Below are 24,817 nucleotides of genomic sequence, written 5' to 3'. Positions count from 1 at the left end.
CAACACTGAATTTGTTTCTCTAAAGAGACGTGACATTGATATATTATTAAATAATAAATACCCAGGACATGTTTTAAAAATATAATTAAATAATTCATTGAACATCAAATCACTGAAGCATATTATGCAATGATCACTTAGAGTACATTGATTTGAAAATGTTTATTATTTATGCTAAATAGTAGTTAAGAGGGATTTGAATTTATTTCATGGACTATTTTTTATGCTGTAGATCGTACACAGGGGGAAATAAAGCTGGGAAGTTGTCATACTAATTTGAACAGGGAGCTATAATTTTGGAAGTGTAAATGTAAAATTTATATCTAGGTCAAGCAATTCAAACACTAAGTAGAACAGTGCGGGAGGGAAAGATGCAATCTCAACAGGGAAATTTCAGTGATTTTAAAAAACAACAAAAAGAAAACAAGAGAGAGATGTATTCTCTTTTGCTTTCTGCCAGCAGCGAAGCTGAAATTGCTATAAGTTTTAAAAAATGCAGAAAAGGGAATAAAATTTTTCCAGAATAATATGTAAACAGAAAATAATTCCACACCTTAATTTTGAAAGTAAACGTCCTTATATATCTTTTAACTATTGTGCACATGCTGATTTAAAGAAGGCAATTTTGTATTCTTAAGTGAGGAATCAGTGAGGGAGAATATAGAATAGAAAAGTTTGTTCAGTGTTCAAATTAGAATGGAAGAAATAGCATTATGGCTTTTATCAGTGTTCATATGAATTACCGTCTCGTTAAAAAAAATCTGTACTACACTGCTAACTTTGAATGTTTCATCTCTCTCCTATTAGAGACTCATTAGAAAATATTTTCTTCACTCCCATTACCTCTTCTGATTAACTTCCACACATAGAAGTCAGATCTTAATAAGGAGAGTGAAGCATCTTGACTTAGTTGGATTAGAATTCCAGAAAGCCATTTTATAGAAATTGATACTAAATTAACTGGATTTAAATATCTCCATCTCAAATATTTGTTTACATTTAAGACAGTTGATCCATGTGAAGGATTTACCCTTCTGTCCTTAAAAGAGTAACAGAAGAAAGGTATAAAATATTAAATGCTTAGCCCAGCTAAAGCCATCTCAACTGTCCATAACATTTGAAGAATGTCTGCAATGTACTGTGGAAAAGACGTGGAAGTACAGGGCTTACATGTAGGAGAAAAGCTGCTGTGTGGAGCAGAACTGGCGGACAGCTCTGGCTGCTGGGCCTTTAGCACTCATTGTAGCCCTGCAGCTTGAGGTCCTGTGATCCTGGGCTGCTCCAGTAGGCCAGTGACAGAACAGTAGAAGTTTGAGAGCTGAGCCCTTCCTGGCCAGTGAAGCAGTCTTTGTTTCGCACCTCTCCATTTGCCTGGCCCAACTTTCTTGGCTACACTTCAGTCTGGAGCTTTCCATGACCTCGTCTTCCTTCCTGATTTCTCTTCGGTGGAGCCAGATGTGATTCACATTCAGAGGCTCTCCCTGACGAATTCTATTTCCTCTCCCATTTATGCTTTAGAGGAGCACGCAAGTAACCTTCTATAATCCTGATTCAGTCATAATATCTATTTTCTGGAGAATCCAAACTAACACACATGCACACACACACGCAATTTAAATCAAAATTGGAAAAAAACCTGAAAATTTCACAATGATTTCAGACATAAGACAGAACCAACAAATAACTCTGAGGCTATGAGTGAGGAACTTAAATCAGAGAAAACCAGCTAACAGCAATTGCAAAACTAATTACCTTTTTAAAAAGCTACTCTGTGTATAAATTCCTTATTTACAAATGACCTGGCACATGCAATTAAACTTGGAGTAATACTCTGAGATTAGCTTTGGTAAATAAATAGGATTATTGTCCTGAATGCTCTCAAGTGAATTTTCACGTCTGGGAGAGAATTTGGATAGAGTCTTAAGGAAGACTTGGCCGCCATGATGGGCAGAGAGCCATCTCTTCCAAAATTACAGCTCCATATATAAATTTATACAAAGCATACACAGGTTCATTTCCCTCTGAATTTCCATTTAGATCAGACACTTTATTTTTTTAATCATTTATTTATATATATATATATATATATCTTTTTCTATTGACACATTAAAACATAATTCTCTTCTAAGAGAACTGTGACTTTTCCCTTAAACTGACAACCAAGGGTTTAAAAATATTTCAGGAAACCTACAATACCAAAAAAGAAAAAATAAAGAAAGAAAAAGAAAGTTAAAATAGGTGAATAGTGGAAAGCAAATTTAAAGGAGACAAGGCAAATTATGTGTCCTCATACATGTAAGTATACATGTGTGTATTACTTAAATTATTATTCGATATAATACATTACTTTTTTTAGTATCTTCAGAAAGACAATGTAAAATATTGTATCTTTGATCTGGGCAAGATTACTCTGGGGTTTAAAAAAAAATCTAGATGCTAAATTATATACTGAGACTTTAGTGGGCTTAAAACCAAAACTATTTATCTTTCCTAATCTTTTCCGATCTCTCCGGAATCTCTAAGTGACTCTCAACTTGAGAAATGCTTTCTAGGGAAAAATCCCATTCAGCTTACTCTCAAGAAAATATGATGTAAAAGTATAGCCAAGGGTGTGACTCTAAACACTTGGTTAAGTTCTCAGAAAATTTTATAGTGGTGTCTTGTGAACTGTTCAGACAACAAGCCTGTAAAGTTAGTAAGGGTGTGCTACACATATCTCTATTAATTCATAAGATTTCTAAGAATCCCATAGTGGAATGAACTCCAACAATACTTATAGAAAATTCACAGACTGTTTAAGAAAGTTGTTACCTGTGTAAACACTGCTACTTGGACCAAAAGGGGAAGAGATAGTACAAGATAAAAAGATACTTTGGAGCCCCAAATTATTATGGGCAAGAAGCAGGCTGAGAAAAATCACTCACCTGAAAATCTAAGTTACATTTTGTATTAAAGGAATTTTAATTCAAAGGGTGGAAACCAAAGCCTAGAGTGGAGCCAAGTTTCATGGAGAACATTTCCCATGCAGTAGGCTTGAGCACTATTTAGGAAACTGCCAACACATATGCCACCCTGGTTTTCAGAAGTGCTACTAACTCTTTTTGTTTGTTTTATTTTGTTTTCTTTAGGGCTGCACCCACGGCATTTGAAATTTCCAGGCTAGAGGTCAAATGGGAGCTACAGCTGCTGGTCTATACCACAATTACAGCAACGCAGGATCCAAGCCCCATCTGCAACCTACACCACAGCTCACAGCAACCCAGGAATGGAAACCTCATCCTCATGGATACTAGTTGGATTCATGTCCACTGCACCACAATGGGAACTCCAGTGCTACTGACTCTTGACTGCTCTGTGCTTCTTCCCCACTTCCCCTTTAAAATGGGAGTGTCTATAGTAGTTACTTTATAGTGATCCTACTATTGGATGTTGAGATGAACAGGGTTAAACATGTCGACAGAATTTCTGATTAAGAGGAATGGTCACTGAAGTTCCTGTGTGGCTCAGTGGGTGAAAGATCCTGCATTGTCACTTCTATGGCTTGGGCTGCTGCTGTGGCACAGGTTCAGTACCTAGCCCCAGAGATTCTGCATGCCTGCAGGTGAGACCAAAAAAAGAGGAATGGTCTTCCAGGAGTAGTACACAAAAAAATGTACCCAAGAAGCCTCACTGGTCTCTGAATCTAAATTAGATGACAGGATCCTAAAATTCAAACCTGATACCAGTGAGATAGTAGATGAGTCTTTTGAGGATCTTAGGTGCTACAGAGTTTAAAATACACGGGGGGGGGGGGGAGTGAACAATTTGTGGTCAGAAAGCTATGATTGTCTTAAAATACGTCAATTAATCATGTGATACAATATGGGGATCTAATTTATCTTCCCTTGAATATGAGCTGGGCTTAGCAACTCACTTTTAACCAGTGGAAGGTAGCAGACTGACATTGTGTGAGTTGGGAGTCTATGCTAGAAAAGTGAAATAGCTTCTACGTGTTTTTTTGTTCTGTTGGGAGAGTTGTTTCATTTTGTTTTTACTTTTTATGTGGCCATATACTATATTTCCAATTATCCTAATTTTATATCACTATAGAAATTTCACTACATCCTAATAGTTCAGAACAGCCTAAGTCACATTCTCTGTGGTTCAGTGAATTAAAACAAGGAATATGTATTTTGGAAATACATACAAATTGCTTATAATTAATTGATATAATATAATCTGTAGTGAAGGCGACATTAGATCTGAATCTGGAAGCACTGAGACTAAAGTCTCTGCCACCTAAAAGGCGAATAGTTAATCATAATTTGCTGAATCAATCAATGCAAACATGCTTGGTAAAGACCTAAGAGCATTAGAGATGGTCTAAGTTTATGTAAGTAGGGAATGAACTGGGAATTCCTCTGCCATATAAAAATCAGAAGAAATTCATATTTTGGACTGTAGTATTTTTTAAATAGTTTTCTCTTATTCCTTTTTTCACTATGGTAATTAACAAATTAAAGCACAGGAATAGAATCAGAATGTGCTACTAACTTACTTATCAGTATTCATTTAACTGATAATTTTAGCTTGAACTAAAAGAGTGAATTTGTAAATCTTACACACAATTTTGGGTCTCATACAACAAAGTGTGAATAAGTAAATGTTATTAACCTGAAAGGCTAAATAAAGGTTAGGGGAGTGTCCTGATTCTGATCTTTTTACATATTCTTCCCTTCTCATTTCTCCACTAAAGGATAATGCATCACAATTCAGAAAAGCTAGAAAACCTGCAAGTTTCTCCAGTTGCTTCTCATAAATCTTCATATTTGCAGCTAGATATACCAGAAACAAAATGTTTTAGGTAAAGTACATTCTATCTCCACACAAAAAGAAAATATAATCTAGTTGTTTAGCTCACGAGCTTCCAAATCTAACAACGCTGAATTTAAAACAATTTAAAACAATTCAATTCTAAAACAAGGAACTGTCTTTTAAATTACATAAAAATCAAATGAAATGAGCAAACCTGTATAAATGTCCATTTTATATATTAATGTTTTTACATGGGAACTGATTTCTCCATTTTTGATTGTTTCCCATTATGTAGAGAGAGAAATACTCCGGAGACATGAAAAGATTTCTATCACAAAGTACACGGCATGAGTCCATTCAGCTGACCACAGGATACTGCTACATCTCTGCTGGATTAAAACTTCAAACCCATTAAACGGGGTGGAAGCACTGTGGCTTCCGAAGTCAAAAGTTCAGCAGGGAGTGTTTCAGGATGTTTCTTACCTCTAATTTTCTCTAATAACCCAGATTCTGTTGTCATCTCTTAGGGCACAGTGGTCAGTAACTGCCATGATTCTCTGTCCATAGTTGGTCAGGTGAGAACCTATTTTCTCCATTAACTGGTGAAGCAGCAGTGACACTTAGGAAAAAAGAAGAAGAAGGAAAAAAACTGCTTTAAAACATATTGTGATATGTTTTTATTCTGAAGTCAGGAAAGATTACGTTAGGGAAGCTATGTATGGTGCTGTCACCTTTCGACTCTTGGCTTACCCTGTTGATTATAAAGAACTTTGAGGTGGAATAAAACAAATCATTCCATTTTGTGAGACTGACATTTTCTTCTCTTGCCATATCGGGTAACTGAAGAACTAACAAGGGAATGCTTTTCTAATTTTCTAGCTGTGCATCTAGCAAGCAGTTTTCTAAATGCTATAATCTTTAAAGGCCATATAGTGATCACATTTTCAGAATCACTGTTATAGACACACTGCTTTAGAAAAAAATAATCGTTTTTATTCTGTCACCCCATAAACTACTCCCAATTTTATTATCTCTATAATAACTTGTGTGTTGTGCTTTCTACCTAATCTAATAAAAACACTGATTATTAATTGCTGATGGTGCTGCTGCCTATTCCCTATTCCCCGAGTGGAATTACTGAAGATTAGGTTCTATTTTGGTGATAGGTTTATAGACAGATTGATAGATAGACACATGCTTTTTAGTAAATACTCATTTGCAAATTTAAAGTAATTCCTTTCTCTGATTTGTATAAATATTATATGAAGGTATGCACTAGAGGAAATTAGTTCAAAGGGAGTATACACACACACACACACATATATATATACACTCATGTTATTCTAATTATATTATTTTTAATTAAAAAAAAAACTTTTGGAGTTCCCATCATGGCTCAGTGGTAAACGAATCCACCTAGGAACCATAACGTTGTGGGTTCGATCCCTGGCCTTGCCCAGTGGGTTAAGGATCTGGCGTTGCCGTGAGCGGTGCTGTAGGTCGCAGACGTGGCTGAGATCCCACGTTGCGTGGCTCTGGCGTAGGTTGGTGGCTGCAGCTTCAATCTGACCCCTAGCCTGGGAACCTCCATATGCCACGAGAGCGGCCCAAGAAATGGCAAAAAGACTAAAAGACAAAAAAAAAAAAAAAAAAAAAAAAAAAAAAAAAAAAAAAAACTTTTGTTTTTTAGGGCCACATGTGTGGCATATGGAAATTCCCAGCCTAGGGGTAAAACTGGAGCTACAGCTGCCAGCTTATGCCATAGCCAGAGCAATGTGGGATCTGAGATAACATCTGTGATCTATACCACAGCTCATGGCAACACAAGATCCTTAATCCACTGAGGGAGGCTAGGGATGAAACCTGCATCTTCATGGTCACTAGTCAGGTTCATTACCACTGAGCCACAATAGGAACTCCTCTAATTATATTCTTAAATGCTACAATGAGAGATTCAGAAAAACATTAGGAAAGAAAAGGCGGTTTTTTTCTGGTTTTATTATTCTCTGGACAGTGAAAATATTTACTAATAAAAGCAAATTAATTTCATGGAGTAATCATGCAAATTTTGGAAGCAAACTATTGGTGGTTATATAAAATGTGCTTTCTTAAATTTTACATTTCTTTTAAAAAGTTAAGGTTTTCTCAATTGGTGTATATAGAGAAGATAGTAAATATAATTCAAAGATATTAATTAAAAAAAAAACAGGTTTTTTTTAATCCTCCATTATGTTTTTAAATATTTTTCAGGGACAATTTTTTTTTTTTTTTCCTAAACACACACTTTTGGAAAACTTTCCCCTGATTTACCAATTTAGGTCTTTTTCTGTGTAACATCTCCAGGGAAAGTTAAAAACTTATGTATCTGAAACCACTACTCTCTACATACTCACCACATTTTACCTTACAATTTTTTATTAAGCTAATAGATTTTACCTAACTTAGGTTAAATCAAAGTGGTAAGTTATGAACCGAAAGTCTTCATCAATAATCTTTTGCTTGTCCTGTTGCTGCAATTTTATTTTTTTCCTAGTTTCCTATGTAATTAATATCATTTTCTCCAAAGGTCTAACATTTAATCACATGGTAAAAACAAATATTTATGTATATTAACACACATTACTTCTATTATTCTTTTAACGAGAATGCTTTCTGGAGCCTTCCAGTTTCCTTGTTCTGTAGATTATTTTCTCTATAGAACTTTATAGATCTTTTCGCCCAACAGTTTTTCTGGGAATCTCCTTTTTCTGCTCTTTTGTGACACATTGTCTATTTTATTGATCCACTCTCTTTCTCTTTCTTGAATATGATAAATATAATGTCTAATAGCTTACTGTTTAAAGGTGTGCGAAATGTACACTTTCTGGATGGTGATTCAAAATATTTTTATTCTATTCTTATACATGATTGCTATTTAAACCTGGGATAGATTGCTGACATAACATGAAAATCATTTCTATCCAGGAATTTTAGAGACATTTTTGGGATGTTTTCTAGTTTCTGCAGTTAGGAAATTTTATCACATTCTACTTGCTCGTATCTTTTATGCGACTTAGAAGATCTCCCATTTTCCACGATTCTGGTCCATCAACGCCCTGATTTCTTTGAGTATCTTCAATTCTAATTGTCTCTCCAACTCTGCAATATTGACTAAAACCATATAGGCTTCTTTGCTCCTTTCCAGAAACTTGATGCTTACAGTTGCATCAAGAAAGAGTAAATGTCCTAATAGAAAAAGCAGCTTATACACGCGCTTGTCTGTTTCTATTCTCTACATCATCTTGGCGTATCAAATTCTGACTGCATTGGCAGACCTTTAAATTTTCAAATAGAAATTTATATTTTAAAAGTTTTATTTAGTACTTTTCTATTTTTTTGTTTTTGTTTGTTTGCTTTTGTCAGAAATTTAGTAAGGTAAAAGCTATACCAGCAATCTTTTAGGCACTGATGAACAATGGACCAAGGGCAACACCATCAAACTCATGTGCTCTGATATAGACTGAGATCCTTCCAGGATTAATTTATTTACAATTGTTTTGTAAAAAAATGTTCCAAATAGGATGTAGCAAGTTTCAAGTAAAACTGTTTCATGTCATTATTTGCTTAGTTTCTCAAACTATTTATAGAGCAATAAAATGCACATGACATTACTATATCAAATTATATCTTCTATCAGAATTCCCTCTGTGGCACAGTGAGTTAAGGATCCAGGATTGCAGCAGCTGTGTTGTAGGTTGCAGCTGAGGCTTAGATTTGACCCCTGGCCTGTGAACTTCCACCTGCTGTGGGGAAAATAGTATGTTTATCAATAAAGCCAGGACATGTAATTTTTTTTGGGGGGGGGGGGCTTTTAGGGCAGCACCCACAGCATATGGAAGTTCTCAGGCTAGGGGTCAAATTGGAGCTAAAGCTGCCCACCTACACCACAGCCACAGCAACTCGGAGTCCAAGCTGCATCTGCAACCTACACCACACCTCACAGCAACACTGAATCCTAACCCACTGAGCAAAGCCAGGGATCAAACCTGCATCCTCATGGATCCTAGTTGGGTTCATTAACCACTGAGCCACTAAGGGAACTCCCAGGACATACAGTATTTGGATTATGTATATAAATTAGTCATTTAGACTCCTCAACTAAATTTACATAAGTCATGATAGATGCATGACAAAAATTTGAAGCATATTTTCTCTATGTCAAATTCATCAGTGTGTAAAGAATAATGCCATTTTCAAGGACTTAAAATGGCAGATGATTAAGTCAGACCATCATTTAGCACATTATAATACACTATGTGTTCCCAACATATCCCAGAATATATTAAATATATTCTTAAATATTTTAAAGATATTTCATGTAGGCAGTTCCCATCATGGCTCAGTGATTAATGAATCTGACTAGGAACCATGAGGTTGTGGGTTCGATCCCTGGCCTTGCTCAGTGGGTTAAGGATCCGGCGTTGCAGTGAGCTGTGGTGTAGGTTGCAGACGCGGCTCGGATCCCGCGTTGCTGTGGCTCTGGCGTAGGCCGGTGGCTACAGCTCCGATTCAACCCCTAGCCTGGGAACCTCCATATGCCGTGGGAGCGGCCCAATAAATGGCAAAAAGACAAAAAATAAAATAAAATAAAAATATTTCATGTAGGAGTTCCCGCTATGGTGCAAAAGGATCAGTGGAATCTCTGTAGCATCAGGACACAGGATTGATCCCTGGATGGCACAGGGGGTGAAAGGAACCGGCATTGCTGCAGCTGCAGCATAGGTTGCAATTGTGGCTCAGATCTGATCCCTGGCCCAGGAACTCCATATGCTGAGGTGTGGCGAAAAACAACAACAACAACAACAACAACAAAACATGTAATTCTGATATAGATGAATAAAGTGACAAGCACATGTGAGTGAAAAACGTATTTTTAAGAAATTATATCCATTTTTTTTACTAACGGAGAAAACAAATTTTTAATTAATTCGGCCTCCACTGACAACACTTAAATAGTATCAACACCCAGTCTTTTTTTAAATTTTTTTTATTTTCCTTTTTTTTGTTACTCAAATAAATTTATCACATTTGTAGTTGTATAATGATCATAACAATCTGATTTCACAGGATTTCCATCCCACAGCCCAAGCACATCCCCCCACCCCCCAAACTGTCTCCTCCGGAGACCATAAGTCAGCATCTATTCTGCAAAGAAGTTCAGTCTGTCCTTTTTTCAGATTCCACATGTCAGTGAAAACATTTGAGGTTGGTGTCTCATTGTATGGCTGACTTCACTTAGCATGATAGTGTCTAGGTCCATCCATGTTGCTAAAAAAGCCAGTATTTCATTCCCTTTAATGGCTGAGTAATATTCCATTGTGTATATGTACCACATCTTCTGGATCCACTCCTCTGTCAGTGGACATTTAAGTTGTTTCCATGTCTTGGCTATTGCAAATAGTGCTGCAATGAACATCAGAGTACATGTGTCTTTGCAAGTCGTGATTTTCTCTGGGTAGATGCCCAGGAGTGGGATTGCTGGATCAAATGGGAGTTCTATTTTAGTTTTCTGAGGAATCTCCATACTGTTTTCCACATTGGTTGCACCAATTTACAATCCCACCAACAGTGTACCACAGTTCCTTTTTCTCCATACCCTCTCCAGCGCTTATTGTTTGTAGGCTTTTTTATGATGGCCATTCTGGCTGGTGAAAGGTGGTACCTCATCGTGGTTTTGATTTGCATTTCTCTCATGATGAGTGATGTTGAACATCTTTTATGTGTTTTTTGGCCTTCTGTATGTCGTCTTTGGAGAACTGTCTGTTTAGATCTTCTGCCCATTTTTGGATGGGGTTGTTTGTTTTTTTGGTATGGAGCTGCAGAAGGTGTTTATAAATGTTGGAGATTAATCCTTTGTCAGTTGATTCACTTACAAAGATGTTCTCCCATTCTGTGGTTTGTCTTTTCGTTTTGTTTAGCATTTCCTTTGCTGTGCAGAAACTTTGAAGTTTGAGTAGGTCCCATTTGTTTGTTTTTGTTTTTGTTGTCAATACTCTGATAGGTGGATCTGAGAAGATGTTGCTGTGGTTTATGTCGGAGAGTGTTTGGCCTGTTTTCCTCTAGGAGTTTTATAGTGTCTGGTCTTATTTCTAGGTCTTTAATCCATTTTGAGTTTATTTTTGTGTATAGTGTTAGGGAGTATTCTAATTTCATTCTTTTCCATGTGGTTATCCAGATTTCCCAGCACAACTTATTGAACAAGCTGTTCTTTCCCCATTCTATTTCTTGCCTCCTTTGTCATAGATGAGTTGGCTGTAGGTGCGTGGGTTTAATTCTGGGCTTTTTAACCTGTTCCACTGATCTGTATTTCTGTCTTTGTGCCAATACCATATGGTTTTGATGATGGTTGCTTTGCAGTATAGTCTGAAGTCCGGGAGCCTGATTCCTCCAGCTCCTTTTTTATTTTTCAGGATGTCTTTAGCTATTCTGGGTCTTTTGTGCTAACAAACTTTAAAATATTTTGTTTGAGTTCTGTGAATATGTCCTTGGTAAATTGATAGGGATTGCATTGAATCTGTATATTGCCTTAGGTAGTATAGTCATTTTGATAATATTAACTCTTCCAATCCAAGAGCATGGTGTATCTTTCCATCTATCTGTGTCATCTTTGATTTCTTTCATCAGTGGCTTATAGTTTTCAGAATACAGGTCTTTTGTCTCTTTAGGCAGGTTTACTCCTAGGTATTTTATTCTTTTGGATGTGATGGTAAATGGGATTACTTCCCTAATTTCTCTCTCTGTTCTTTCATTGTTAGTATATAGAAATGCTGTCAAATTCTGTCCATTAATTTTGTATCCTGTGACTTTGCCAAATTCATGGATGAGCTCTAACAGTTTTCTGGTAGAGTGTTTAGGATTCTCTAGGTATAGTATCATGTCATCTGCAAATAGTGATAGTGTTACTTCTTCCTTTCCAATTTGGATTGCTTTTATCTCTTTTACTTCCCTGATTGCCATGGCTAGGACTTCCAAAACTATGTTGAAGAGTATTGGAGAGAGTGGACATTCTTGTCTTGTTCCTGATCTCAGCAGGAATTCTTTCAGCTTTTCACCATTGAGAATGATGTTCGCTGTGGGTTTGTCATATATGGCCTTTATGATGTTGAGGTAGGTTCCCTCCATGCCCATTTTCTGAAGGGTTTTTATCAGAAATGGGTGTTGGATTTTTTCCAAGGCTTTTTCCGCATCTATTGAGAGCATCATATGGTTTTTTATTCTTCAGTTTGTTAATATGGTGTATCACACTGAAAGATTTGTGGATATTGAAGATCCCTTGCATCCCTGGGATAAATCCCACTTGATCATGATGGACAATCCTTTTAATGCATTCTTGGATGTGGTTTGCTAGTATTTTGTTGAGGATTTTTCCATCCATGTTCATCAGTGAAATTGGCCTGTAATTTTCTTTATTTGTGGTTCCTTGTCTGGTTTTGGTATTAGGGTGATGATGGCCTCATAGAATGAGTTTGGGAGTGTCCCTTCCTCTGCAATTTTTTCGGAATAGTTTCAGAAGGATAGTTGATAGCTCTCTTCTCTAACTGTTGGCTAGAATTCACCTGTGAAGCCATCTGTTCCTGGACTTTTGTTTGTTGGAAGTTTTTTAGCCACAGTTTCAATTTCAGTTCTTGTGATTGGTCCATTCATCTTTTCTACTTCATCTTGGTTTAGTCTTGGAAAATTGTACTTTTCTAAGAATTTGTCCATTTCTTCTAGGTTTTCTGTTTTATTGGCATATAGTTGCATATAGTAGTCTCTTATGGATCCTTTGTATTTCTGTGATATCGGTTGTTACTACTCCTTTTTCATTTCTAATTTTATTGATTTGCGTCCTCTCTCTTTTTTTCTTGATAAGTCTGGCTAAGAGTTTATCAATTTTGCTGATCTTTTCAAAGAACTAGCTTTTCATTTCATTGATCTTTTCTATGGTTTTCTTCATTTCTATTTCATTGATTTCTGCTCTGATCTTTATGGTTTCTTCTACTAACTTTAGGTTTGGTCTGTTCTTCTCTCTTGAACTGCTTTAGATGTAAAGTTAGCTTGTTTATTTGGGCTTTTTCTTGTTTCCTGAGGTGGGCTTGTATTGTTATAACCTTTCCTCTTAGAATGGCTTTTGCTGCATCCCATAGGTTTTGGAGTGTCGTAACTTCATTGTCATTTGCTGCTAGGTATTTTTTAAATTCCTCTTTGATTTCTTCAGTGATCCATTGGTAGTTTAGTAGCATGTTGTTTAGTCTCCACATGTTTGTGTTTTTTGCAGTTTTTTTCTTGTTGATTTCCAGTCATATAGCATTGTGGTTGGAAAAGATGCTTGATATGATTTCAATTTTATTAAAGTTACTGAGGTTTTATTTGTAGCCCAGGATATGATCAATATTAGAGAATGTTCCATGTGCACTTGAGAAGAATGTATATTCTGTTGCTTTTGGATGGAATGTCCTATAAATATCTATTAAATCCATCTGGTTTAATGCTTCATTCAGGGCCTGTGTTTCCTTATTGATTTTCTGTCTGGTTGATCTGTTCATTGATGTAAGTTTGGTGTTAAAGTCCCCCACTATTACTGTGTTATTGTCAATTTGTCCTTTTAAGGTTTTTAGCAGTTGACTTATATATTGTGGTGAACCTATGTTGGGTGCATAGATATTTAAAATTGTTAGATCTTATTCTTGGATTGATCCATTTGGTTTAGTGTGGCTGAATTCTCTCAACTTTTGCTTATTTGTGAAGTTTTTGATTTCTCCTTCAAATCGGAATGACAGCCTTGCTGGCTAAAGTAATCTGGGTTGGAGGTTTTTTTCCTTTCATCACGTTAAGTATATCGTGCCACCCACTTCTGGCCTGCAGAGTTTCTGCTGAAAAACCTGCCAATGACCTTATTGGGGTTCCCTTGGATGTTACTTGTTTCTTTTCCCTAGATGCTTTCAAGATTTTCTCTTTGTCTTTAATTTTGGTCAGTTTGATTACTATGTGTCTCAGTGTATTCCTCCTTGGGTTTATTTTATGTGGTACTCGTTGTGCTTCCTGGATTTGAGTGAGTGATTCCTCCCCCATGTTAGGGAAGTTTTTGGCTATTATCTCTTGGAATATTTTTTCTGTCCCCTTCTCTCTCTCTTTTCCTTCTGGCACCCCTATAATACGGATGTTGATGTATTTAATGTTGTCCCAGAGTTCTCTGAGACTCTCTTCATTTGTTTTCAATCTTTTTTCTCTTTTCTGTTCTGCATCCATAATTCCCACTAATCTGTCCTCCACCTCGCTTATTTGTTCTTCTGCCTCCTGTATTCTGCTGTTAGCTGCTTCTAGGGAATTTCTTATTTCAGTTATTGTATTTTGCATCTCTTCTTGTTTAAGTTTTATATCTTGTATTTCTTTGCTCAGTGTTTCCTGTAAGTTATCCATCTTTGCCTCCAGTTTATTCACACTGGCTTGCATCATCTTCAGCATCAACAGTCTAAAGTCTTTTTCCTGGAGGCTGAGAATCTCCTCATCGCTTAGCTGATTTTCTGGGGTTTTTCCTTCCTCCCTCATCTTTTCATTTTTATAGGTTTTTGGTGTGGTTACCTTTTTGCAGATCATAAAGATGTAGCCTTACTTCAGGTTTCTGTACCCTTGTGGCTGAAGTTGGTATGGGGGGCTTGCTGTAGGCTTCCTGATGGGAGGGGCTGATGCCTGCCCACTGGTAGGTGGAGCTGATTCTAATCCCTCTAGTGGGTGGGGCTTAGTCTCTGGATGGGATTAGAGACAGCTGTGTGCCTGAGGGGTCTTTAGGTAGCCTGTTTACTGAGGGGCGGTGCTTTAATCCCACCTGGATTGTTGTTTGCCCTTAGGCTTCTCAGTTCTGACTGATGGGTGGGGCCATGTTTTCCCAAAATGGCCACTTCCAGAGAAAGGCATGCTGCTGAATATTCCCAATGAGCTTTGCCTTCAGTGTTCCTCCCTCACAACAAGCCACATTCACCCCTGTTTTCCCAGGATTTCCTCCAAGAACTGCAGTCAAGTTTGACCCAGTTTCATATGGAGCCTTTGTTTTGCCCTGGGACCCAGTGCATGTGAAAGTCTGTGTGCTCCTTTTAAGAATGGGGTCTCCATTTCCCCCAGTCCTATGGAGCTCCTTGGCACAAGCCCCACTGGCCTTCAATGCCAGATGCTCCAGGGGGCTCTTTCTCCCTGTGCCAGATCCCTACACTTGAGTGTTTAATGTGGGGCTCAGAACTCTCACTCCTGTAGGTGAATCTCTGTGAACCAGTTAGTTTCCAGTCTGTGGGTCTTCCCACCCAGGAGGTATGGGATTGTTTATATCATGAAATCACCCCTCCTACCTCTTAATGTGGCCTCTTCTTTTTCTTCTGGAGTAGGGTATCTTTTTTTAAGGTTTCCATACATTTGGGTGAAGAATGCTCTGCCTTTAGTTGTGAATTTTGTTGTTTTTAGGAGAGAAGTTGAGCTCCAGTCCTATTCCACCATCTTAATCCCATCCTCTCAACATCCAGTCTTATAACACAATTTTTTATCTCAAAAATTATACCACTGAGTATTCAAATGGCCTGATTATATATATTATGCATATTTATATTCATTACATATAAATAATAATGCACATATGTATAAATGTATATACACAGCCTATTTGAATTTACAACTTCAAGTAATGCCCATTTATAATAGAGCACTTTACACAAGTCGTTTTTTAGAATTATAGTTGATTTACAATGTCCCTTCAATTTCTACTCTATAGCAAATTGGCCCAGTCAGACATATCCATACATTCTTTTTTTTCATACTATTTTCCATCATATTCTAACCTAAGAGACTGGATATAGTTCCCTGTGCTATATAGTAAGACCCCATTGCTTATCCATTCTAAATGTAATAGTTTGCATCTACCAAGCTCAAACTCCCCATCCATCCCACTCCCTCTCCCCTCCCCCCCTGGCAAACACTGGTCTGCCCTCCATGTCTCTGATCTGTTTCTGTTTTATAGATAGACTCATTTGTGCCGTATTTTAGATTCCACATATAAGTAATATCATATGGTATCTGTCCTTCCCTTTCTGAGTTACTTCACTTAGAATGAGAATCTCTAGTTGCATCCATGTTGCTGCAGATGGCATCATATTGTCCTTTTTATGGCTGAGTAGTATTCCATTGTATGCATATACCACATTTTCAATACATATTACTAAATGAAAGAATTAATATGAAAAACTGCATACTATATGATTCCAAGTATGTGACCTTCTGGACAAGATAAAATTATGGATACACAAAAAAGATCAATATTTGCCAGTTTGGGGCTGAGGGAAGGGATGAATAGGAAGAGTACTTTTAAAGCTGAGGTTGCTAAAGTCTAAAGCAAAAACAAATCTTCTATCCATGAAGTTATGAAAAAAGAAAAAGATACCTGTGCTAATTTTGCTGTTGTGTCTCAAACTGCAGAAATTACTGCCACAGTGAGTGGTTATATACTGAGGTTAAGATGGAAAAGGCATTAAATTTGTATAAGATACTTTGAGACAAAGGGAGGGTGAGAGAGACACTAGACTTACATAACTTTTATTACATGATATTGTTATAATTATTCTATTTTATTATTAGTTGTAGTTGTTGTATGTTACTGTGCCTAATTTATCAGTTAAACTTTAAAAGCATAGTATATTTAGGGTTCAGTGCTACTTGCAGTTTCAGGTATCCACTGAGAGTCTTGGAAAGTATCTCTCCCTCCAGATAAGGGCCAGGGGTGGGTACTGTATGGTCTATTTCCAGTTAGGTCCAAAGCTGCCAATTAAATTGATTAGTCCTGGTAATGTGGAAAAGATACATACAATTTCTGTGATTCAGTTTTTCTCCCCAGTAAAAGAATCAGTATTGTTTTGATGGTAGGAAAACACTTAACACTTCTCTAACAGTCTATTCATCCCCCAAAATATAAAATACTTCTCAATATAGAAGTAAACAGACACCCTTTCAGCGGCCACACAACAGGCTGTTTCAGCATCGCTTTTGCTTTCACAGCCCTTGCTGGTCATGTAAGTGGAGCATGCTGTTTGCACTGGTCTATTCTCTCACAGGGAGGGGTGGTTTCCAGTTGATGTGTTTGATTGCTTTTCTGTATACAATTTAAACCCTGGAATTTTGTGGCTTTTAAACAGCAACCTAAGGTAGATTATGTGTTCCCCTGTAAGACTGCCAATTTCAGTCTTTTTGTGAGGATAAGAGATAAGAGATAGGGGTTAGAACCAGGGGAAATCATCAAAGGAATGTAAAGAGAGCCCGGGCACAGAAAGAAGAATAAAAAAATAGAGGTCACAGGGAAAATATTCTTGTTATGCATCTGCTATTTCCAAAGTGGGTGAGTATGTTTTCAACTTCAAATCCTACGTTGAATCAACTACTCTTCCCAGCACTCTGTTTCTTGCTGATGATATTCTTGTTCCACACTCCTGTTCCTGCTGAGTGAGTTTTGCATTTTTATAAGGTCTGATTATAAAATGAGCGACCTTAAATCCACTGCTACCAAGGGATTCCTGCTAATGGGTTTAGTCTAAATTATGGTAGTGGTAAGATAAATATGTCCACTCAACCATGTGTTTATACCTTTCTCCATTTCATTTTATATCTTATTGATAAAACTGAATTAAATTGTCAAGATTCACAGTAAATGATCTGGTGTTCAGTATTCCCTAGTCCTAAATGTTAACAGTCCAAAGTTCAGAAGCATATACTTTTTTCTGGCTAAGTGAAAATATGTTTAAAAGCATGAGGTATTTTAGAAAATGTGAGATTATGTTTCCCTCAAGTACTCAGATAAGATAATTGAATGTTTTTCCTTTTTGATATGTCCTCTTAAATCTGCCCTTATTTCTATGGAAGGTGTCATATATCAAGGTGATGGAGTTGCTGAGATGCTAACTGTACAATAATTCAGAGACTGAAGAAAATGCTTTATTAAAATAGTAAAGGATGTACCATAAAATAGGGGGGGATTTAGGGTAGGTGATGATACAGTTTGGATAGATTTTTGCTTGGTGGCCACCTAGGCCACCTTTCCCCCAAATGGCTAATCGTAACACCATCCTTTGTTTGTTTCCTTATTTGCTTTCAGTAATACATCATTTCTCATAGATACTTATTTCAGTTTGAATATGGAGAAACATCAAAGTCCTTCTAGATTACCACTAAGACAACCTTTATCAAAAATGTACAGAATATCCTAGTGCCTTCCTTTCCTCATGTCTCAGCAGGTTAAAGTCTCATATTATACACTGCAGACCAAACAGTCCTTCTAACTGAAGAGCCTTCCTAGCTTTCGGAAATTAAAGTCTTAATATGAAAAATCACTTTCTTAAAGTTTATTAGCACTTCATACTCTTTCTAAGATGCGGATTATATTCCTAACCATATTATGAGACTTTGATGATCTGTCCTTTCTATAATTTTCTCATTTCCAGGCACCTGCTACAAGCCTATTCTCTGATCACGTTCCAGAATATTTCACAGGTCCCCATATTTCCATGCTCTTGAACATGGTACAATGTCTGCTTCTTCGCCTTGGTGACTTCCCCTAAACCCTCCTGCAGACTTGACTCAAGTGTATCTCCCCATATAAACAAAACCTTAATGACTTTAATATTTTTATTTGCTCTAACCGTCACATTGTTTTCATTGTCCAGGCTGTCATTTCTTTAATACCATATACTGCCATCTTTGTCATTAATATAAATTGCCTGTGTACTAACCACTCAAGTCTCTATCATTTCACTGGTGCACTTTTATGAGCTTATACTATTTATCTGAGCTGTATTTTTATGATAGGTACTTTTATCAAGTAGAATAAATTTTACAGCTTTTTGTTCTTCATGATTTCCATGGTTCTTCTTAACTGGCCTTTTGCATTTTAGAAACAGTGTTTCAATTTCTCTGTGCTATTTGTTCATATTTTGGGAAGAAGTACATTGACTCTCTAGATCAATTCGAGGAAAACCAATGTCTTTGCTTTTTGCATCTTTCAAATCATTAATATAGAAAATATATCTCTTTATTCCTTTTAATAAAGCTGTATGGATTTACCACATAGGCTTGCAATTTGACATATTTTATGAATTATATATTTTTATTTCCAGCAATATTCTTGCTTAAAAATCTTACGCAATAATAGCTACATCCACTTTATTTATTTAGTGTGGGTATGGTATAACTTTACAGTCATTTACTGACACAATTTTCAGTATTTGTTTACTTAAAATCTGTTTCTCATAAACAGAATATTTCAAAATATAGAATGAAAAATTTGTTATTCAAGTATTCACTTATGCTTGATTGATATGACTGATATATTTACATTTAAATTTGCCACTTTAGTATTTTATTTCTAACATTCTTTTCTTCATACAACTTTTTTCACAGGTTGCTTTCTTTTGATTACATTATTTTATTATTTCATCTCTCCCCCTCATAGTTTCTTTCTTAGGTGGTTCTTTAGTGAATACCACGTGTGTGCTTTACTTATGGAAACACACTATAAATTAGCACTTTTATAACTTCTCTGACATTTCAAAATTTTAGAACATTTTTACTTAAAAACATTTTTCCTCTATTGTACTTTTTATCATGATGAAATATACATAACCTTAAATTTACTATTGTAACTATTTTTAAGCATAGAGTTCAGAAGTTTTCACACTGGTATGCTACAGACCTCTAGAACTTTTTGATGCTGCAACACTGAAATGCCATACACAATAAGCAACTCCCACTCCCTCCCTCTAGTCCTTGGCAGCCACCTTACTACTTTCTGAGCTTTTGACTGCTTGGGTATTTCATATGAATGGAATTGCTCAGTATTTCTTCTTTTTGACTGGCTTATTTCATTTTGTCTAACATCCTTGAGTTTCATCCATGTTATGATGTGATAAGATTTCCTTCAGTGTCAAATTTGCATAATATTTCATTGTGTGTATATAGCACATTTTCTTTATCCATTCATCCATCATTGAACATTTTGATTGCTTGCACTTTTTGACTAATCTGAGTAACATTTCTATGAACATAGGTATGCAAATATATCTTTGAATTTGTAACTCTCTCTCTGTATATATATACATATATATATATATATCCAGTGCTGAGTAATTCTTGACTGTCTCTCTCTATATATATCCAGTACTGAGACCACTGAATCATAAGGTAATTCTATTTTTAACTTTTTTTTTTTTTTTTTTTTACCATTTTCATAATGGCTGCACCATTTCTGATTTACACCAAGAGTGCACAGGTTTCTAAATTCTTTGCATCCTCATCAACATTTTATATTTTCTGTTCTTTTGGTAGTGGCCATCTTGATGGGTATGAGAAAATATCCTATTGTAGTTGTGACTGGTATTTCAATAATGATTAATGAGGTTAAGTATTTTGTGCTTATTGACTATTTGTATATTTTTGGAAAGTTGTCTATTCAAGTCCTTTGACATAAATTGTCATGTTATGTGTTCTTTTTCTGTTGAGTTGTATTAATTCCTTTTTCATGATGGATATTAACTTCTGAACAGATATATTATTTACAATTGTTTTCTCCCATTCCATAGATTGCCTTTTCACTCTGTTGATTGTTACCTTTAATGCGCAAAAGTTAAGTTGATGTAATCTTGTCTGTTTTTGCTTTTCTTGTCCTACCCAAGAAATCATTGTCAAATCTAATGTCTTAAAGATTTTTTCTCTATATTTTGTTTTAGAAATTTAGTAGATTTTTTCTGTATATTTTGTTTTTGAAATTTAGTAGTTTAGAAATTTATATTTAGAACTTTAATCAGTGTTGAGTTAGTACTTGTACATGGTAAAAGGAAAGGGCACAACTTCATTCTTTAGCTTGTGAACTCTTAGTTTTCCAAATATTATTTGTTGAAAAGACTATCTTTTCGCCTTTTGATAGTTTCGTTACACTGGTCAAAAATCATTTGGCCCTATATGAGTTTATTTCTGGGCTCTCTCTTTTGTCTCACTGATATATGTCTTTATCCCAGTACTTATGCACTATTTTTGACATATTTTTCTATATATGTTGTCTATCTATAATATGCTGCATATAAGAGTCTATCTGGTTTATTTTCATTGTGCCTGAAAAATGTTCTTTGTTGTGTCCTTTAGCATAGACCTGCTAAAGAAACATTTACTGTTTTTATGTGTTCAAAATGTCCTTTTTTTCCCTTTTAAGCATATTTTTCAACATTTTGAATTCTAAATAAGTAGTTACTTTCTTTCAGCATTCTGAAATTTTTATTAACTGGTCTCCTGGCTCTCTGCTGAGAGATTAGATATTAGTCTTATCATTGGCCCTGATTACACCAATTCTTTTGTCTATAATATGTGTCTTAGATTTGGCAAGTCTTAATAATTTCTTTTTACCCTGTGATCATAATATGATATGCCAAAATCATATTATGATTCTCTCATCTATATGCTTCATATTTTACATTGATCCTTGACTCTATAGCTTGACAATTTCGTTACTATTTTTTAACCAATATTATTTCTTCCCCATTTTCTCTCAACTCTCATTATGTTAATACAATGACAAATATGATAGACAACTATACTATCTATCCTTTTGAATGTAGAAGTGTCATTGGGAATACTTTCTTCTAATCTATTTGCTAGGTCACTAAGTATCTCTTCACTTGTGGTCCATCTCTTTTTCCATACATCATTTTCTTCCCATTATGCTCATTGTATTTTCAGTGCCAAAATTTCTATGTAATTAATTCTTCACTATAATTTATAATCATTGCCAAAATAATTCCTGGCACTTAATTGCACATCAATTAAACTATAATTTTAAAATCCATTTCTAATAACTGTATCATATATATATCTTGTATTGATTGCTTTTTTCTTTTTTTTTTTTTTCTTTCAATTGTATCTTTCCATCATGCACTCTGGCTTATTTTTTAACATGTATCTGGTGTTCAATATGATATACTGGGGACATACTTTGAGACTCTGAATGAGATTATCTTCCTTCAATAATGGTTTATTTTCACTTTGCACAGGAACCTGTGCTACAGTTGGTTCACTTTAAACCAGTAAAAGAACTAGTAAATTCAAGTAGAGCTTCATCTCTTGTTAAGATGGATTATTTACAATTCACCTTGCTACTAGACGTGAAGGTCCCTATAAGGCCCCCTTGAAATCACTTGTGCTTACCAGTTTCTCCCTTTTCTGGCATCTTGTTATCTTCATTTAAAAAAAATTTCCCTAGCCCCATGAGACTGTCTAAAATGAGTACCACTCTTCTAAAACCAACTTTGAAATACATAGTATGATAGAGGAAGAAAACACAACCATTTCTGAGCTCCCATTCTTCATGTACCTTCCTTCCTGGAACTGAGCCATGCAAACTCTCCCAACCTTGGAATTCTTCCATTATCTTTTCAAAAAGTGCACACATACACAGAATCTGTTCAGCTTAGTCTGTTGTCCTCAATGACAGTGGTTTGTAGAACAGCAGAGTTCAGCATTACCAGAAGTGAAATTGTATTGAAGGTTCTTAATACGGTACCTCACTGTTTTCCTATCTGCCAACTTTCATGGAAGATCAGTGTTTCTATTTTTTAAATTAACTTATTTTTACTTACTTTATTGTTAGCTAAACTTCAAAGAATACTCTTCTTTAGGAAAAGTATCATATGTGGCATGATTTTGAAGCTACAAGGTATTTTGGTCCTTCCATATTTTCCAAATGTATGCTCAATCTTGACTAAGTTTTCCTGTTAATTTATGCTTTGTGGGTTGCCATCCACTCTGAATCACTAATCTAGTTAATACTAAAACAAATTTTTCCTTGGGGTTTTGATTTTTCTCAGAAGACTTTCACCCATCAAAGCACAAAAATGAAGACTTGTCTTCTTCCTGGCCCTTTCTCTGAAATGGTTCTTCTAAACTGAGGATAGCGATTTTTTAGTTCCTCAGTTTCCTCAAGGGTCTAAGTTTCTAGTACCCATTGGTAACAGTAATTTATTGTAACTGAGCAGTGTTGGGAGATGTACTGTGAATTCTTCTAACCTGAACTTGAGTTCAGCTTAGTTTTGGTTTTGACCGGCTGTTTCCTGATCATGGCAGCGGTCCAGACTCCACCACCTGCAAAACTGAAACTTTACTGAGAAAACTCTTGCATCAGGAGGCTAGTTTGTAATTCTCAACAATGAACTACTATTGCTGCAATAACTAAAAAAATTTAAATAAGAATCTTTTAAAAGATTAATTGTGCTACTAAAATGCAATAACTTGGGAGGAGGAGATATTATCTATGTAAACTGTGTTTTAAAAATTCTCTTTGAATGTGGCTTTCAGTTTCTTTTATGTCTTTCATATTTTTTAACTTTTTAATCTTGTGATTTCTAAATATTAGGCATCCTTGAATAGATACTTTCTCCTTTATTGTACATTTTTAATATTTGAAACTTCTTGATTTTTCTTTTCATTCATCTTTATTTCCTAGTAATACTTTCCTGAATTGAATATGGTTCCTACGGAACTGCGATGCCATCCAATATTTACTCTGAACAGAACTTAAGATTTTTTTTTAAAAAAAGAAACTATCTAAGCAATATTTACGTGTAGGCTCTGCCACTCCTTTTATCTCAATTTTTTGAGCCCACAAAGATCTCAAATTTTACTTAGCTCTGAGAGGCTATTATTGGTGCTTCCCAAGTTTCTTGTTCAGAGTCCCTGTGAAAAATAACATATTCTTTCTCCAGTGTATATTCATACAGCCCAGCCTCACCATTTCCTGGTTTTTGAAATACTATCAACACAATACATCTACGTTTCTGCCACCACCTTTTGTGTTCCATATGGGGATGAGTCTTTCATCTGAATTAATATGCTAGTCACTCAGCCTTAGATGAGAAACATGATCAAGTGGAAGTGTCCCTGGAAGAGCAAATTCAATGCTCTTCTCTAGTTCAAAAGCTACACATTACTGCTCTGTCTAGTTTAAGGTGAGCTTGATCTTATTCCTAAAAATACTACTTTATCCCTGATAAAACCAGTCTCCTCCTTGCTTCATTTTGCCTAACAAGCTGATAAATATGTTTGTGAATTGTGGTTTTGACTGACCTGATTGACTAAGACCATGATTGCTAAGATTAAAAAGCATTCCTTCCAGTTGGAAGATCTCTAAGTATAGGTCACCTTTGCTTGTGAATTGAGGATGTTGCTATTAAAGGACCTTGCACAATATGTTTGAACTGATCTCTGCCTACCAGAAATTGAAATTGAGAAATGTAGTTATATTTCCACCTGTACTGCCCTACATGAACTTGCCTTACACATATCATCAGCCTTTGAGTAAAAAACACTTTCTTTTCTGCAAGATGCAACAAAAATGCTAGATGTGTAACTGATGTAAACATATTTCAATCAAGATTGTGAAATCTTGAATTTAAATATTCCTAACCAGCTAGCCACATAGCACCAAGGAAAACAGAGACAAATGGATAATGCTGTCTAGTTTAAAGTAATATAAATGCAATTTAAAGTAATACATAGTTCAAAATTTAGAATGCAGTATGTTTAGTATTTCCAAAATTTAGAACTTTAAGAAATCAAATTTTAGAAACAAGAAACTGATTTTCTACTAACAAGTTTTACTCCTTTATGCATGTAACATTAACTATATACTCTGAAAATAACACCTAAATTGTGTTTACTTTTTTAAGTCCCCTATTTTTCTTTCCCTGGTACCTGGAATATGTGTGTTATACCCATGTGGAAAGACATCATATTTGTGGAAATAAATTTTCAATCAATTAAAAAAGATATTCACTAGGGCTATTGTATGTCAATTTAAGATATTTACCACCCTTCATTAGTTCTTTTTCTGTTTTTATTTTTATATTGTGATATCACAGAACACATAGATTCTAGATGGGTAGATTAAAAGTCTAGAAGCCCAGGTAACATTACCAATTTATCCTTGGTAATCAGCTTC

The 24,817-nt window shown here is 35.6% G+C and overlaps 1 long non-coding RNA gene across 7 annotated transcripts in view; it reads right to left on the bottom strand.

Annotated features, from left to right (window-relative positions):
• LOC102164643 (uncharacterized) overlaps nucleotides 1-24,817 on the bottom strand; it is a 1,014,431-nt gene that overhangs the window by 20,820 nt on the left and 968,794 nt on the right. For 4 of the 7 annotated variants that reach the window (XR_014820091.1, XR_014820092.1, XR_306286.4 and 1 more), the window contains one exon: nucleotides 5,278-5,413. This is a non-coding gene — a long non-coding RNA (uncharacterized LOC102164643). Of the gene's footprint in view, nucleotides 1-3,094; nucleotides 5,414-24,817 lie in introns of those variants that run through there. The other 3 variants (XR_014820093.1, XR_014820095.1, XR_014820094.1) reach the window with 2 other exon arrangements.

Source organism: Sus scrofa, chromosome 11 (genome assembly GCF_054392235.1).
Source record: "Sus scrofa isolate SSC_HxYL_T2T_F1_AM1 chromosome 11, Sscrofa_HxYL_maternal_Yorkshire_Landrace_v2.0, whole genome shotgun sequence".
Classification (NCBI taxonomy): Eukaryota; Metazoa; Chordata; class Mammalia; order Artiodactyla; family Suidae; genus Sus; species Sus scrofa.
This window is presented reverse-complemented; position numbering and strand designations above follow the sequence as displayed.